Source organism: Felis catus, chromosome A2, assembly GCF_018350175.1.
Source record: "Felis catus isolate Fca126 chromosome A2, F.catus_Fca126_mat1.0, whole genome shotgun sequence".
Classification (NCBI taxonomy): domain Eukaryota; kingdom Metazoa; phylum Chordata; class Mammalia; order Carnivora; family Felidae; genus Felis; species Felis catus.
In genome coordinates, this window is record NC_058369.1 from 73,598,855 (window position 1) to 73,617,642 (window position 18,788).

The window sequence follows — 18,788 nt, forward strand, 5'->3', positions numbered from 1 at the left end:
CATCTTGCCCACCAGCTTCTCTTATTCGTCCCAATTCTCCCTCTGTGTTCACCCAATTTTCAACCTTATTCTGCTTTTGAATTTTCTGTCATCGGCTTTGGTAACTCTTTGCCTGACCCCGTTCTGGTCAGCTTGAGCTGCTTTTGAGTCGATGGCTATGCATTCTGAGGCCCCTTGACTTGTGGGACCTGAGGGCTGGCTATAGCTGTGTAGGTTGTCAAAGGGATCAATGTGGGAAGAGCAAGTGGAACCAAAAGTTTCTGAAGGAAAGGAGAGTCAAGAGTGGAGAAACTGACTTACTGCAAACACTAGACAGAGCAGCCAGAAAGTTAGGTGAGGAGGAGGAGGAGGAAAGAGGGGGTGGGGGAGGGGAGGGAGAGAAGGAAGGGGAGAAGGAGGAGGAAGAGGGAGGGGGAGGAAGAGAAAGAGGAGGATGTGGCAGGTGAAGAAGAAAAAAAGAGGAGAGGAGGAGGAAGACGGAGAAGAAGAGGAGGAGGAGGAGAGAAAGGAGCAAGGTAGAGTGGGGAGCAGTAGGCAGGGAAGGATGAGGTGGGGAGGCTGGCCAGGGCCAGATCGCACATGGCTCTGTAAGCCATGTTAGGGGACTGGAACTTTATCCTAAGGACAACGAAGAGACGCTACAAAGTTGAAGCATGCAATAACTCGATGAAATTTCCACTCTAGGAATGCTGCCTAGGAAATCTCCAGAACTATCTTAGTAGCTGAAGCAGCTACATTCAACCACCTTTTCAAAGTGGTCTCCTTTCATATCCGTGGGGTTTTTAAAAAATTTTATATGATGTAGTCTTTGGGAAGAAAGACTATAAATAAATATTTTTGTAGTCTCTAATATTATAAGAACTTGTTCCCAGAGTTTGTGGCAATAGTGTGGACACTGGCTCGGACACAAGTATGTGGAATCCGTTTCAATAAGTATTATTTAAAATACTCAAAGTTCTTTCACTTGAAAAAAAAATGCCACTGCAGAATCACTTAAAAAATGTTTACGTATATACCTAAATCTCCAAACTGCCGATGGCAATTTTAAATGGAAGGCCAAAAGCTGTTTCTCTTCCTTTTTATTGGACTATTATTAATCAGTCATAAAGCCTAGCAGTTCATTTATCAGAGGGAAAAATATGTATAAATGCTTGACGGATGAAGGCTATAGCCATAATGTTATGACTTTATTTGAATTACATTATAGAGACAAAGCATGCCAATCCATCCGCCTCAAGTTACTGCTCTGTTACCTATGGTAACAGTCAGATATTTTCCTCATTACTTAATAATACCAGATCTCAAATAAGTATCACAACGTGAAAAACAGATGTTAAAATGTGACACTGAAGGTCAGGTTACACTGAATACTTGTTAATTTCGAAGTGCCTGGTTACTTCTCAAGAATCGTTTCTGAAATTTTTCACAAGGTCTTGTTGAATTTGGTTGCAGGGGTCAGAGTCTTAATATACACATGAGACACAAATAGGAACTTGACTTGTTATTAATCAAAGTAGCAATAAAACAGGGAGAAACCAGTTTTTATACCAGAATGTTCATTACTTGGCATGAAAAATGATTTTCCACAAATGCCTAAAACCAAGGGCATAGTTTATATTTTTTATTTCAATAATTTTCATTTGTATTCTCCCCTTAATGTGTCAAATAGTCTTTTAAATCTCTTCAAGGCAGACTTTCATTTTAAATAGACATAACATTTCATTATTGTGCTAGTATAAATTATATTTTTAAAAGAAACTAAAATATATGAGAAAAAATAAAAATAAAATTAGCATTATAGCACCACCCTCAAAAACCACCTCTAATATAAATTTAGTTCCAGCTTTTTCCTCTGTATATTCATATCTACACAGCTACATCTATAGATATTTTCTTGGAGAAATGAAATCAAAACATGCAGCAAAGATCTTTTCCTGCCAATTAATCTTCATCTACGGCGTCATTTTTAATGACTGAAGGCAGTGCCCTGATATGGATATGCTATAATGTGTTGCAGAAACTAATCACTGATTTCTGAACATTTAAGGTATGCCAATGTCTTGGTTTTATAAATATTATGGCAGTGAACAAATATGTAGCTTAATCTTTCTACACATTCTTAATGATTTCCTCGGCGCAAATTCCAAGAAGTGAAATTTGTGGGTCAAAAGAATGCATGTTTCAAAAATCTTGGTACATAACTGCTAAATTATATCCAGAAAGATTGTGCTAAGTTATGTTCCCATTGGAGGTGAGTAGATGACATGTTTCTGTCATGTTTTTTTTTTCTAGTTTGCTACCATACCTCCTCGATCCCAAGAGGCACATTTTCCACCCACATTTTAACATCCTTAAAATCAATTCATGTTTCATAATTGTTGGCCTATCATATTTTAACTGGTGGTTTGTTATTTTTCCTGCTTTCAGTGACATTGATAATATAGTGATGCATCATATAATTGATGTCTTGAATGCCATAAGATATGGCATTTGCCTTTATATGTGTGGCTGTGCTCATAGATACACAAAGGACTTTAGTTTTTATATGGTCAAATGGTCTCCTCAATAGCTGTCTTGCTCATAATTTCTGATTTTATGGAATAAACATTCACCTGGGTTTCCTCCTGTTATTATATTTTACTTAATTCTTTAATAAAGTTGAAAATTACTTTTTCACAAATGAATACACCAATCACTCCAGTATTTATTGAGCAATTCCTTTTTTTGTTTGTTTGTTTGCTCACAGTAATCCCAATCATTTTGGCATCCACAGAGCAAGGATTTAATAGATTTCCATTGATTGATTAATTTGTAGAAACAATTTGTACACTTTGGCTTAAGTTATAGGTTTGAAGCCACGATGCAGGCTTCTGAAGGGATTCTAGTTTTAGGGGTGAGAGGCCATTTTGGCTTCAGTCACGTAATATATAATAGGACCCAGCGAACTAAAAACTAGTGTTTCTCATTGCTGGTGACGATTCCTCTGGCTGGAAGCAGGGAGGAGGGATTACCAAGCAAGACTGGAAAGTTTCTGCTTTCAGTACTCAACAAAACTCCACAGGAATTTATTAGAAGCCCACCGGGACTAAAGTCAGGAATACATCCCCCACTCAGCTCAGCAAATGAGTTCACAAGTTCATCTTTTACAATGCCCACATCCAGTCGGTGCACTCAACTAACACTTGCTGAGCAGCTACTCTGTGCCCAGCACTAATGACAGGCAGATGGGCACAAAACTGCCCTCAGAGAACCAGCCAGTGGAGAAAAAAGATTAAGTCGATTAGGAAGTGCTGTAAAACCCAATCCTCAGTTTAGCGTGTCCAGGGGGAGAGCGACAAGGGGACAAAGAAGGAGACAGTGGTCCAAGAGGAAGGGAGGAGGACAGAAAACCAGATGGAAGAGATGTCTGAAGAATCAAAGGGCTCCGAAGATGCAGAATGGGATTTGGTGTGTGTACCAGCAGCCTGTTGGGTTGAGGAAATGACAAGCCGACCTATGGGCTCAGTCACTGAAATGGCAGTGAGAATGTCCAATGGCAAGTCTGGGGAAACTGAGCCAGAACCAGGTTAGAAGACGCAGTGGGGACGAGAAGCCTGGACACATTATCCACTCAGTAGCTTGCATGCTTGGTGACATGCTTGTGCCCAGCCAAGAGAGAGAGAACACAGGAGGCTGGGGGTGGGGGAGATGGCGGGTAAACTCCGCCCACACATGTAGAGTGTGAGCTGCTGTCCGTCGCCATATCCGAGGGGGATATGCCAGCTCACCGCTGGATATGTACATATCAGTGGCTCAGTGAGCAGTGGCTCACATCCAACTGCAAATCGCCTCACTTCATTTGTTCTTCTAGTGAGAGCACCCGCTGGGAAATGAAGAGTTGGGCCTTTTTGCTTGTTAGTTTTGTGGGAAATAAGGAGAATTCACCATTGGAGCATGCTATAGAGTGATAGTCCTTCCATCCTGCAGTCAGGCAGGAGAGAATGTGCCAGGAAGTAAGAGAAGGGGCTTCCAGAAGGCCAAATGTTGTTTGCAATTGTGCAGATTGGGTCACAGTGGCAAAATCTCTCCATCCCACCCCCACATCAACACCTCCATTGTGTTTGCTGCACTGACCATAAAGGGCTCATTCTCTGTTATGCAAATGGCATGAACAAATACTCAAGAATGACCTATCTGTACTAGGTTGGTCTGTTTTAAAGCAAAAAAAAAAAAAAAAAAGGATTTTATTCTTTAAAATATTGTTTCAGTAGAATAGAAGGCATGATTTTCAGAATTCAAGTCATACCCTTGCAATTCTTCTTTTCCAGACAATCTTAACTCCTGGCAGGTGGAAAGAAGAGGCATCTCCACAACCCACTCGGCATACAGATTTGTGATTTGCATCCCGAGTTCTGGGATGTGACATACCTCCAGTGTGAATTAGATTTTTCTACCGCTAAACCGGGGTCAGAAGTAACACTACCCAGGATGGGAGTTTAGGTTGATAAATTGCCTTCCTGGAAGGAGGAAAGGATGGATGGGAGCTGTACAAGTATTAAGTATTTCATACACATATTATTTTTATGTATTGTCCTGTATAGTCTGACTTGTAAAAATTCAAAGAGTTTCTAACTTCCTCCAGGGTGTTACAATCGGCTTTAAACATGTCCAGAGTTAAATTTGCTTCTGAGAACAAGTGTTTGTGTTAATGTGACTTAATTGATAACAGCCCATGTGAACCCTATTATTTAAGACCTATGCATTACTAAATAGTTTCATTAAATAATGGAGAAGAACTTTAAAAAGAAAAACAAAGAAAACCCACACAAGCACATGGTTTTCATTTAGGCAGTAAGGGCTGGAGAGAGGCTCTGCTCTGAGGTCGACTTCGTGGCTTCAGGCAAAACTGGGAGATTAAACAGAAACTACAGCAAAACCAGAGACCTCAGTTTTAGAGACACTTAACTCAGTACATGACAAATCTCAGGAAATCTTTGGACTTTTTTACGGGGGGGGTGAGTCGTTGTGTTTCTTTTGTTTTGTTTTGTTTAGTTTTCAGTAATTAATGTTAGCTAAATAGTGTCGCCATGGAAAGTGACATAAAGTTAAAAATATTTCAAAAAAACCTTTTTTTAAATAAAATAAAATGGAGCTCCTGGGTGGCTCAGTCAGTTAAGCATCCAACTTCGGCTCAGGTCATGATCTCACAATTCGGGGGTTCGAGCCCTGCATCTGGCTCTGTGCTGACAGCTCAGAGCCTGGAGCCTGCTTCAGATCCTGTGTCTCCTTCTCTCTCTGCCCCTCCCTTGGTCATTCTCTCTCTCTCTCTCTCTCTCTCTCTCTCTCTCTCTCTCTCTCTTTCAAAAACAAATAAACATTAAAAAAAGTAAAATATTTCTTAATACCTTTGGACAGTTTCTACATGGCAAAAGCGAGATAGATGCCCAATGATCTCCCCTGATGTGGTCATAATGCCTCCTTTCCTAAAAAGGGAAGAGAATATGAAAGAAAATGTACAGCATGTTGCAGGGGGTTGAGAGTAGGGGTTAGAGAAGATGGGGGCTGGAGTCTGAAAGAATAAGTGTTTGAAAGAATAATTCAAACAATTCTATACACACCTGGTACTTCCCAGACAAATACTCAAACTGATGCCTGCTACCTGCCTATGTCCAAAGTTGGACTTAAAGTGCTACAGGATATTAAAACAGAATCATGGCCACCTCTGTTTTGGTTAAACACAAAAGGCCCAAAGGTTAAACGCCAAATAACAGGTGGCTGTGGTTCTAGACCACCTTTGCAGGACTTGCAAGGAGGTGGAGAGAATTAGTTTTGTAGCCCTTAGGTCAACAGCCCCCTCCTGAGAATGAGAATGCTGGAGCATAGCAGCATTTATGAGAATACCACCCTCTGGCCATGTAAGAATCCTCCTTCCCTCAAGCTTATAAGAGAGGCTTGGGGAAGACAACAAAGGAAGAACTGGAGGTGTATCGTACCCACTGGGTTCAAGCCTGGGGCTGAGGAAATGCTAACTGGCAGGTGCAGGGAGGCACGTCTGAGTCAGGAGCCTGCAGTGGGATTTTCTGAGTGGAAGACCCCTGAAAGCATAGCATGGGAGGGCCAGCCTTGAGCAGTCTCCAAGCGCAGAGAGAGTCTACCCAACATCAGTCAGGTGAGGCTTTTTCTGCCCTGCTCTCTTTGAGTCCTTTTCCAGCAGGACACTGGAATGGTGGTGGTGGGAGGCGGGGGGGCGAGGGGGGGGGAAGATGGGGGGTGAAGGGGGAGGGAAGGGGGTAGAAGACAAATGACAGTGAGAAAATGGAACAGAAGCCAACTGTGTACCCCTCCTCTGCCCTGTGTACCCCTCCACTGTAGACTTCTAAATTGAAGTAGGCCTGGGCTGGGGGTAAATAGGAACTTTCATCTTAAAATAAGTTCAGGGGCACCTGGGCCGCTCGGTCGGTTAAGCATCCGGCTTTGGCTCAGGTCATGATCTCCCTGTTGCCCCCGTTCAAGCCGCGTGTCGGGCTCTGAGCCTACAGCTCAGAGCCTGGAGCCTGTTTCAGATTCTGTGTCCCTCTCACTCTCTGCCCCTCCCCCGCTCGCACTCTGTCTCTGTCTCTCAAAAATAAGTAAATATTAAAAAGATTTTACGTTCAGACATTTTATTCTCCCGTGGCAACTGACATATGAATTACATTTGAGATGAATCTTGCAACTGACAGTGATGTGGGAGAATTCTGTTATCAGATCACTGAAAAGGTTACGGGATCTCCCCAAGATCCAGTGACAACAAAATCCAAATTTTCTGGTTTCTTTTAAAGTTTATTTATTTATTTATTGAGAGAGACAGAGAGAGAGAACAAGAGGGGCAGAGAGAGGGGGCAAGAGAGAGAATCCTAAGTGTGCTCTGCACTGTCAGCACAGAGCCCGAGGCGGGGCTTGAACTTACACACTTACAAACATACAAACACATGACTTAAGCCAAAACCAAGAGTCAGACACTTAACTGACTGAGCCACCCAGGAGCCCCAATCCAAAAGTCTAAAATGAGTGGAGGACTGTCAACATCTCCTAAAATCTCCTAAATTTAACTCTAGGGAGAGGTGAGACCTGCCCATGCCAAGGACCCCACAGGGGACCCACCTCTCTGGCTCCAAGACGCCATCCTTCTCTGAGGCTAGGTCAGAGGCTCAATGTTGAAACATTTGATCCAACATCCTTCTTTGCAAGGATAGCATCTAACTAGTAGTTCTAATAAATATGAGAAAAGAAACATATACTTTGGTTTTATATGGTCATCATTTCCTTACAAGGAAGGGTTGTTGCATACCCAAACCAAGTTTAAGATGATCTTAAACTCTTTTTCTCTATAGAGGCAATAGGTAGTTTCTTTTCCACACTGTATCATGCTATATATAGGAGGCTTGTGCAACATCTTACAACAAATTAGAAGGGGAAATCAAGTTATCTATACCATACAATGTGAGATATACACTGCTTTCCAGCTCTGCCTCATGAAACACAATATGTTTTATCTGGCTAGAAAATAGAGCTGATCTGTTCTTATGAAATTGCTTGTGGCTGAAAGGAGGGAGGTTTTATATATATGTAATATATATATATATATATGTATATATATATATATATTTTTTTTTTTTTGAGAGAGAGAGAGAGACAGAGAGAGAGACAGAGACAAAGCATGAGCAGGGGAGGGTCAGAGAGAGAGGGAGGCATGGAATCTGAAGCAGACTCCAGGCTCTGAACTGTCAGCACAGGGCCCGATGTGGGGCTTGAACCCACAAACCTTGAGATCATGACCTGAGCCAAAGTCGGATGCTTAACCAACTGAGTCACCCAGGTGCCCCAGAGGGTGGTTATATTTTTGATCAGACCTCACTAACCTCCTTCTCTGTTCCTATTCCCACTTTAACAAATAGCATATCCTAGAAGTTGTAAGATGATTGTAATCTGGCAGTCAGTACAAAAAATAATTGGAATACTCAATCACTGATTCATTGTTGAAAATACCTATTTACAAGCAAGTAGCTGTAGTCTAAATAATTGTAATGTGTTGAATGTCTGTGTCCTGCCACACCCCCAAGGTTTACATGTTGAAATCCTAACCCCCAGTGTGATGGTATTTGGAGGCGGAGCCTTTGGAATGGAATTAGGCCATGAGGGTGGAGCCCTTTTGAATAAGTTAGTGCCTTATAAGAAGAATATGGCTTCTTCTCTCTGCTCCCTCTGCCAGTTGAGGCCATCTGCAAACCGGAAATGAGGCTCACCGGACACCAGGTTTGCCAGTACCTTCACCTCGGGCTTCCGGCTGCCGGGACTATGATAAGTAAACGTCTGTGGTTCAAACCACTCACTCTATGACGTTTCTGTTATGGCAGCCTTACGTGACAAAGACAATAATAATGGAAAGGGCAGCAAAGTCAAAGGCAGTCAGAAGCATATAGCTCCTCCCTTTATGAGTGGGCCAGGCCAGGTGGGCTTGCTGACACTGTCTTCTCATCTTCAGCGTGGGCCTGGCTTACAGAGCCATGAATAAGGACACAGAGCCTCTGCCATAGCGTGGGTACTAAGTGCAGGCCAGCCCTCCTGCCCTGTGCATGTCGAGGGAGGACAAAGCCTTGAGACGGGGCATTGTGCTGAGAGAGTTCACAAGCTCACGATCCAGCTGGGGTACCATGAAGACATTTTGACAGTGATTCGAAAGTTCCCGTAAATACAGAATTCACAAAACAGTGTAAATTCATATGCGTGGCTCAGAGAGTGAGGGCTAGAATTCCACAGGAGGGAGTGAAGTCCAGAAGCCATAGTGTTTGGGTCTCAAAAGAATGGGGGACCGGAGCTTGGGGAGGGGGACTGGATAGGAAAAGAGGAATTGGTATGGCTCCATTGTAAGATTTCACGACAAAATCCTGATGCAGCTTTCCTTTCTAAACACAGAAGCTGAGCCTGTGTCGTCCCCAGAAAGAGAAGTGTGCCACCACAGGGCTCCGTTCTGCGTTTCTTCCCTCTTCTGCCTTTACTCACCAGCGTTCCCTGACGGGTCCTACTGGGTGTCTGGGATTCTCATCTCCGAATTAGAAGCTTCATCACCTTGGGGTCCCTGGGTGGCTCAGTTGGTTGAGCGTCCGACTTCGGCTCAGGTCATGATCTCACAGTTCGTGGGTTTGAGCCCATGTTGGATTCTGAGCTGACAGCTCAGAGCCTGGAGCCTGCCTCAGATTCTGTGTTTCCCTCTCTCTCTCTGCCCCTCCCCTGCTCTCTCTCTCTCTCAAAAATAAATTAACATTAAAAAATTAAAAAAAAAAAGAAGAAGTTTCACCACCTTGTTCAAGCAGGGATCCTAACCTAAGTGAACATGAGCCTTCTTGGGCAAACACAGATTACTCCCTATTCCTTTCCTCAGCCCATTCCACTGGTGAGAACCCTTCTTCCAACATCTTCGGGCTGCATTCCACACTCCAAACACAGAGCACCGACAGACAAACCAGGAGTTTATTTTAGATGGCATCTTTTCAAGTCAAAACTCTTGAAGGATATTTTCTTAAATTAAGATCCCAGGGAAAAAAAATAATCAAATGATAATACAACCACTGATGAACATTCTGGCTGATCTTTCAATAAACTGATGATTATTTGCTAAACTTGTCCACTCAGATAAAATTATCTAGTTTTAGCACTTTTTGTTATTATTGTTGCTCCTGGGCTAGTTTTTATTTTTTATCTTACTTTTTATTTTTTAAATTTTTTTAAAATTTGTTTGTCTATTTTCAGAGTGGGAGCAGAGAGAGAGGGAGAGAGAGAGAGATTCCCAAGCAGGGTCTGCATTGTCAGCACAGAGCCCAACACGGGGCTCAAACCCATGAACAGCGAGATCATGACCTGAGCCAAAATCAAGAGCTGGACACTTAACGGACTGAGCCACCCAGGGTCCCCTTGACAAGTTTTTTAATGTGACTACAGAGGTTTATTGTCTTTTGTTGTTTTTTTTAATCTCTTTTTTTCCTTAGGCATGATTTTAGAAATCTCTCTCAACTTCTCTCATTTACACAAACATATAGATAGATACCCTAAACCCTAAAACTACCCTGTTTAGCAAGATCTAGAAAACTGAGGGTGTAGGAGGAATGGGGTGGAAGAAAGAGAAAAATTCCGTCTGAGGTAGAACATTAGAGACCTCACCCCCCAGTGCCCCTTACTCATCAGCTACAGAAGAGAGGCTGGGACATATGTATTGTTTCCATAAACTGTGAGGCAGATCATAAGCAATTTGTTCCTAAGAGCTATAGAATAAAAACACACACATAGCTTGTTTCTATGTAAATAAAAGCAAATTCAAGGATATGTTTGTGATAATGTCTGTCTGTCCTGCATTCTACAACACTTTCCGTAATGGGAAAGAAGTGGCCCATCTTAGAGCTAACACTCAGAGAATGTTTTATGACATGGGGGGTGGGGGAGAGGGGGAGATGGTAGTTGTGGTAAGGATGAAAGTGAGCAGAGGAACAGTATCTAAAAACTATCCTTTAGGGGCGCCTGGGTGGGTGGCTCAGTCGGTTAAGGGTCCAACTTCGGCTCAGGTTATGATCTCGTGGCCCATGAGTTTGAGCCCCAGTTTGGGCTTTGTGCTGACAGCTCGGAGCCTGGAGCCTGCTTCAGATTCTGTGTCTCCCTTTCTCTTCCCCTCCCCCACTCATGGTCTCTCTCTCTCTCTCTCTCTCTCTCTCTCTCAAAAATAAATAAACATTAAAAAAATTAAAAATAAATAAATAAATAAAACCTATCTCTTAGAAAGTTTGCTGAGTGTGGTGTAGTGTATACATACCCCTACCCCTTCTTCAAGAGAATTTCGAGAAGGACTTCTGTTACTTCCAGTGCTTTTGGGATTAAGATTTGTGTTTCTTTTGTCTGAGATTCTTTAAGGGAATCTTAAGTATGCTATAACCCAACCATCTTCAAAACTGTTCACCTAACCCCTGACTAGTATCCGCACCACCTGGGAACTTGTTAGAATAAATCTTTGGGCCCCACTTCCTGTCTGTGTCAGAAATTGTGCGACTGGAGCCCAGCGATATGGACTTCAAGTAGCCCTCCAAGGGATTCCGATGTGCAATGAATTTGACAACTATAACCTGTGGTGCATAGTCACTACTGAGAAACCATCTGTGGTAGAGGTTGTGGACCAGCCAGCACACCCATCCTTTGCTTGCTTTGAGTAAGACTACTGAGGATGTTCTCCTGTGACCTTCTCCAGTGACTTATCCTTGGCTGACAGACAAGGATACATGCCTGGGAAGCCAGCCACCCCCCAGCCCCAGGGCACCCAATGACTGCTTGGTATCAGGTTCCCTTTGAAGGGAAGGAGGGTTCTGCCCTGTGAGCCCTGTGTATCAGGCCAAAGTTAGACTTTACCTAAGATCACTTCCTTGGGGATTCCTTCTCCTTCCCTATCTTGCTCTCTTCACTCTCTTCCAGTTTTTTCCTAAAGACTACTCCCTCATGAAATCAGTGCACCCCAATCCCTTTCTCACATGCTGCTTCTAGGGAACCAGACTATGACGTTATTAATAGTTCTAATGATTAGAAATGTTTGGAAAGATTCTCATAGAGTTATGATGGGTGGGAATGGTTACTGTTTGGTGGGGGGAAGAATTCCCAAATATGGGAATACCCATGGGAGCCTTCTCAAAAGTATATGAGACTATACTCTGCATCTCAGCAAGGTGAAAATAAAGGTTGGGCTTGAAACCTTTAAACTGATGGGCTAGATAATCTCTATTGACCATTCAAGTTCTGAAATGTATATGTTGTGACAATCCCCAGTAGTGAATATTATACAATTTTATTTATGTTCAATTAGATGAAGAGAAAGGACGAGAAGTCGCCAGAGGGGAAGGTATTCACATTCACTAACAAAACAATTCATTCGACACGTTTATTGAGCTCCTATATAGGGCTTCCACAGTAAACTTTGCAAGCAAAGTCTCTCCCCTCAGGGAGCTTCTGATCTGATGAGGGAAACAGGCAGTAAACAGAGGACTATGTGTAATCTGATATCCAAGAGTGAAAAATATTATGAAGAAAAGTAAAGCAGGGGAAGGAGATAGAGAGTGATAATGGGGTGGGGGCAGGGAGCTCAGTGAGGAGGCAGTATTTCAGCAGACCCTTAAAAGCAGTGAGCAAATTTCACTTTCTATAAGCAAAGTTATGAGACTATCTACTGTTCTAGACAGAAGAAACAGCAAGTATAAAGTCTCCAGGCAAGGGCTTGGTTAGTTGGGGGTGGGAGAAAGGAGGACAGGGGGGCAGTAGATGGGTTTAGAAGGTAGCCAGGGCCCTGACCATGTAGGGGGTAGTAGGTCAGAGTGGAAACAAGATGTGATGGGATGCCCTCGAGGGTTCTGAGCAGGCAGTGGCATGAATGCATTTATGTTTGTAAAAGTCTCCTTAGAGAGAAGAGACTGCAGGTGGGGCAAGAGAATCAGAGACCACAGATAAAACGATATTGCAATAGACTAGGCAGGAATGAGACGAAGGTGAACGGCTTCCAGGAAAGCTTATTTATCTACTCATTGACTTTAATCCCTTGAGAGCTCTGAAGGGCCCTACAAGATGTGCACGCCCTGTTTAAGTCTCCTTCCCTCTTTGCCTGATCACAACCTGGAACAGGAAGGAAGGATTTATGAAGGCATTGAGTCTCAGACATCCAGACCGAGTTAGGGACAGACAGCATTATTGCACAGGGTACCAGGGAAGTATTTCGATCCTGGAGCCCCACGTTGACATTACTACTATTATGTTTCACGAAACAGCTCCCTGATTCCTGTTGCTTCATACGGTACTGTGCAGGTCCGGGAAGTTTTACTGAGAGCAAGTTCTACTCTCGAAAGCCACAACGTAAGGATTTTTTTTCCCCATTTCATTTTATTCAAAGTGTATAAATACGTTGGTAAACAATACCATGAAAGAAGACATTTGATAACATCTATGCTAACAACTAAAAATTTCCACTTGGTGTTTTGCTCCCAATAAAACCTATTGTTTGTTAAAATTTTATTGTCAGTGAGTTTTTAAGTGCACAGAAAAAAGATTTCAATTACAATTTATAACCGAAGCAAGTTTGAACATAAGGAAGTCAGTTCTTTCAAAAGGAACAAAAACCCACCAGAGCTTACTTTGAAACAATATTTAAGGCTTCACTCCACGGAGATTTCTAATACTCTTTTTCTAAGTGGAATTCAATTTTCCCATTTGTAAGTTTCCCAATGTTGGTGGTTACAGAGTATGTGCCTGTGGTCAGGCGATTTAGGAAAAATGGGAAGCATGAAGGTGCTGGTTTTAAAATTAAATCTGAAGCTTTCACGTGCCTTAAGGACCACGTCCAAAAGAAATTGCTTTCCTTGGGACCAAAGGTACTATCTCGCCATTCAAAATGCAAAGGGCCAGAAGTTTATTTATACCTTCTCCATGATTTGTTTCCCAGATTTGGCTTTATATAAGCACTTCCTTCAGGAAAACACACACTTTTCCTCCCCTGCAGCCCAATTTCCTGTAGGAGGGCCTCTTCAGAAAATGATAATCACAGCGTCCTTCTTGTGTTTTCCAGTGACACGCAGAACACTCACATTCACACATACAAAACACCTTTCAAAAGAAAGTGAGGATGAAGCAGGATAAAGAGAGTAAAGAAATTTTCTCCTTTTCCCCAAACTGCTTCTCCTTCTTAAAAACTAGTCGCTGTTGCTGTATTTTCATGGCGTATACTGGGATTTCACATCCATTCTCCTCATTTGAGGGCAGATTCTTCCTTGGGTTAGATGTAGATTTATGTAATCTGAGCCACTAGCAGAGTTAATTCTACCCCAGGCAATTACAGGATGCCCAGGGCTGCTGTTGGGACATGCTAACCACAGACGTGTTCTTGTGTTCCAAGGTGAAGATGACAATGAGGGCGGGGAGTTCTCCAGTCGTCCGAGCTGTGATATAACCACAAACTCTGTGACGCCTCCTGTAAGGAACAGGTCTGAGCAGACCTATTGGAAGAAGGGGTGGGATAGCTGAGTTCCATAGCCTAGCTTCTTGAACACAAAGTTATCATCCAAAACTATCTGGTAAACTCTTGGAAATGCTGTGGTTTCCTCTGGATGAGGACTTAGCCGGGTCCCTAGAGATGGCTACCCACTGGGAATGGTCTTGGGAGCCTGAACAGACTAAGACATTGATAATCAACTTTGTACACAAATCTTATCATGATCATATTTCCTCAAATCTAAGACTTCCCACACTGACTTTTCAAGAGGGAATAAGAAATGTCATCATGATTGAAGGCACATACTAATATAAATAATAAAAATATATTTCCATTGAATTCAAAGATATATTATTAGAAATGAATATGATCATAAAAATCCTAGACTATGTTAAGCCCTTCCTCGGCTGGCTATATTACCTCACTTAATCCTCATAAAAATCATAGCCCTCCGAGAGAGATTGAATTTTCCTCATTTTTCAGATGAGGAAACTAAGGCTGAAGAAAAATTAAGAAAAGTGTTGGCACCTGAAGTTTTGTAACTCTGATCTCATATCCAGGCCCCTGAGGCTTTCTGAGATATACTGCCCTGGAAGGGAGCCACCAATGGGTACAGCCTTCCCCTTTGATAAATTTCAGGGAAAAAAGGCAATAATTTCACACCAACAGCACCATTAAGTGACCCAAGACCCTGATGTAGGTTCTGTCGTGTCCGATGGCATAAAGATCAAACCCCACTGCTTCCAAGACCAAATTTTTAGGAGATAAAGTGGTGGACTGGGAGGAACAATGGCTCTGAGGTCTGAGGAATGCAGGATTTGTTAATTACGTACTGCTGGAACTGAAGAGTGACATTTCTAATCATGTCCACATGATAACTTATAAAATAAATGGTACTGAGGAAATCGGAAAGTAGAAAACAGGTTCTTTACTTCTGAAACATCAAACTAACCTCCAGATGAACCAACAAATTTTGAATAAAAATGAAAGTGTAAAGATCTTTATGGCGCTGGAATAGTTCTGTATCTTGACTGCAGTCAAGGTTTTTATTGTCAATGAGTAGATTACATCATGCGTAGATTACACGCATCTACATATGTGATAAAACAGCACAGAATTTTGCACAGACGTTGCCCCGATGTCTATTTCCTGATTTTGATAGTGTACTATAATTATGTAAGACATACCCATGGGGGGAAACTGGATGAAGAGTACACAGGACTTCTCTACTATTTTTGCAACTTCCTGTGAACCTATAATTATGTCAAAAAGTAAAAACAAAATTTAAATATAATCATAAATAGAACATGGTAAAACTGAATACTGAACTTGGCATGGCCAAGGAAGAATCCAATTTTTAAAAACTGATCAATTTAACCACTTATAAATGAAAAGTTTCTAATGTCCAAAAGCATAAAGTTGAAAGGCAAATATTCAGATGTTTTCCACATATACAGAAAATGAGGGTTTAGTTAAGTTAGTATCATTTATATGCTGGTTAAAAGAGTAGACTTTGGTTGAAAGGGCCAGAATCCTTGGATTAAAAATCATGGCCCCATCATTTGATGGCCGGTGACTTTGAGAAAATTACCTTCACTGAGCTTTGGCTTTACTGTCCGTGAGATAGAGATAATGGTGGTGCCTTCCTCAATGAGCTGGTGTGAGGATTAAAAGAGTTAAGAATTGAATAGTATCTGGAGCACAGTAACACATGCAGTATTAGCTGGGTTCTTATAATTGTTACAATGCAATACAAGAAACAAAAACAAACAAACAAACAAACAAAACAAACCCTAAATCCTTCTGTGATGCCAAGCTCTTGGCTATTCAGGATCTGGCTGGGGTAAACTCATTCTTGATAACTCTGACACAGATTTCCCTGATATAATTAAATCCTCAGGCTGAATCAGGCCTGGACATTTATGCTGACAGCTAATGATCTGTGGTAAGCAATCCTTACCCTTGTGGTCACCTGTGAGCTAGAATTTTTTGCTCTCTTCAACACATCTACCTCTGCGGTTATTCATCCCATGTCCCATCTACTGTGGTGTTTCTAGGCCACCGTAACTAGGTAACAGGATGTTTGTGAGAGGCGCTTGTGCTGGTATCCGGTGTTGTGATTTGCATTCTCCCATGCATTGGGTTGCTCTTACTATCTCTGTTTCATGAAGAGATGGCAACTCAGAGAAGTTGTAGTCACTGGACTGCCCAAGGTCACACAACCAGCCAGTAGTAGCACCTAATCTCAAAACCAGCTCTTCTGAATCAAAAGCCTGGACATTTCCAAAGTGATGGGAAACCCTCTGACTCACAATTCTAAGTACCATGTCTAAACTAAGATTCCCAATACAGATCTATGAGGTTCCACATTTTTCTGGCATGGGCTTTTGGACAACTTTGTTGACTCCTGATGGGTTTTCCTTTTTCCTTCCTGATTCTTGCCAGTGTTCCAAATAGGAGTATTTATCATACAAGTCCCATCGTGGCAAGTCAACGGTGAGACCACACTCTATGGGGGCGGGGGGGGGGGGGGGCATATGTTGCTTTCTGTGCTCCTTATGATGTTTTAGAGCTCTGTTTCTCCAAGTAGATTGGAGGCTTATAAAACACAGGGACCACTTGTTGTCATTATCTGGTATCTACTCAAAAACAGCTAGTACAATAGACTGTAACTTCAGGTTCTTGGCCTCTTGATCTGGAACAACACTTGAAAAGGCACACTTGGTCCATGTTTCTATTTAAGAAGCTCTGGTGTATATGAATGACCACCTGGATTATAAGTATAGAAATCTGAGTATCAGTTACCCTGGTGCCAAGGAAGAGGAATATTTGCTTTATTGCTAGCTCTTGGAGCTAAGAATGGAATTCTCATAAAATCACTATCCAGTGTGATCTCAGGCAGGTGATTAAATTGTACTGGATCTCTTTTCCCACATGGTGAAAGGAATTTATCACTTTTAAGGAAATCTACTCTGCAAGAGAGCACCTCCAATCCTTCCCACCTCCAAAGACATTTGAGTATTTACAGAGAGATGGGGCAAGGTGAGAAGAGGAGAGAGCTCAATGCACACATTTGGGCCTGGGCAGCAACCAACACTGATGGAGAAGACAGGCAGACACAGATATGTATACACGTTCTCTCCTCCCCTCCCTCCCTCTCCCTCTCTCTCTCTCTCTCTCTCTCTCTCTCTCTCTCTCATGCATACACACTCAAAAATATACACATTCACATATATACACACTCACACACACATACATGCATTCACACACATACAAACAAAATGTATATTTCTCTTATTATAATACTTTACGTAGATATTACTTAGATGCTTTTCCTTGGAATCACAAAAGGTAGGCAGGAATGGTAGAATGGCTTTGTTATGTGTACAGAAAAAAAAATGGCCTCTAGTCAAAATCTTCTTGCACACTTGTGGGTGGACTTGAAAGTAAGCATGGTTTTTTACTGTAACATGTTCCGTGTTTAGCTCTGGTTTATAGGTGAGGACCCCACAAAATAAGAAACCAGCTCGGGAAAAGGCATTTTGGTGATCTTTTATGGAGATAGAAAGGCCTTATAGGTGCTTGCACGGCATTTATAAGAACACCCTGTTCCACACAGTTGTCTCAATCCTAAAAACATGGAGCATTAATGTTGATAGATCACCATAAAACTGAAAGTAATTTAACAGTAGGTTGACCCCAAAAGCAAAGAGTGTTAAAGTGAGGTGGGCGCAGTACCCTTAAAATACACATAAATCTAATGTACCAACAGCATATGCTCCAGACGGCAATGCTGAGTGCACAGGGGAGGAAAAGGCAGCCAGGTGTCCACAGCCCAAAAAGCTAAGAAGGTAATTTGTGGCTTTTAGAGGTCATGAATAATGATTTCACATGGTTTTCTTGACTTTGATGTTGTTACAGAAAATCACATGAAAATGTGTGTTTTCCACTCTATTATTTCCCTCATCTGAAACAGAGCCAAGTTTCTTTCACATTAGGAGAAATATCTCAACAGGACCAACAGTTAGAAACTGGATTTTAAATTTCTTCACTTGTCCTAGCATCCTGCGTGCCCATCCAGTAAGATAGTAAAGGCACAAAAGAAATCTGGTCATTGATAATTACCTCTCTACGGCCACCTAGACAATGTGAGAGACACCTAGCTGCCTTCATGTTGCCCTGTCTCCGGCAGAAGGCTCGGGCTTCTGGTGCTGGTGAGGGTTATTCCGGGAAGCTAGTGCTTGGACGGGTTCACACAAAGGGCCGAAACAGAGTGAGAATCACAGCCCGTGATGACGTAAACCAGGTGGGTCTCCCATGAATCTGAGTCTTATGCATTTCTAGGGCTTTGCCTTGACAAGCCTGGGCCAGTGAAGGGTCCTAACAGTGGCCCTGAGGTATCCCACAGACTCCCAGCCTGAGGCAGGATTTTTAGAACCTGTCTCACCTGAACTTGCCATGTGGCTTCAGGCAGTACATCAACTCCTACAACCGGCTTTCCTCCACTGAAAGGTAGGGGGAAGGCCCCACTTACCTACTGCACAGAACTGCTTAGTGGAGTTTTAACAAGTCAGGATGGCAGAGCATATGATGTGTTTACGATTGCAAATATACTAGTGGCCAAAAGCAGCTGAGGAGATGACATTTGGTAGAAAGGAGAGCTCAGATTCCCCTTCCATCAGTGTACCCGAATGGCTTGTGGAAGTTGGACAATTCCTTTCACCACTATATGTTTCTCTATTTCCTTAAATAGCTTCTGTCATTT

At 42.3% G+C, this 18,788-nt stretch overlaps 1 protein-coding gene and 1 long non-coding RNA gene across 4 annotated transcripts in view; both read right to left on the reverse strand.

Annotated features, from left to right (window-relative positions):
- The window catches only part of SUGCT (succinyl-CoA:glutarate-CoA transferase), a 760,453-nt gene that overhangs the window by 135,639 nt on the left and 606,026 nt on the right, over nucleotides 1-18,788 (reverse strand). The gene's annotated exons all lie outside the window — the stretch shown is intronic.
- LOC123384150 lies at nucleotides 426-9,179 on the reverse strand. The gene is made up of 3 exons (XR_006594837.1): nucleotides 8,265-9,179; nucleotides 5,385-5,462; nucleotides 426-4,904 (listed from the first exon to the last, which is right to left on the reverse strand). It is a non-coding gene; the product is annotated as an uncharacterized LOC123384150 (long non-coding RNA).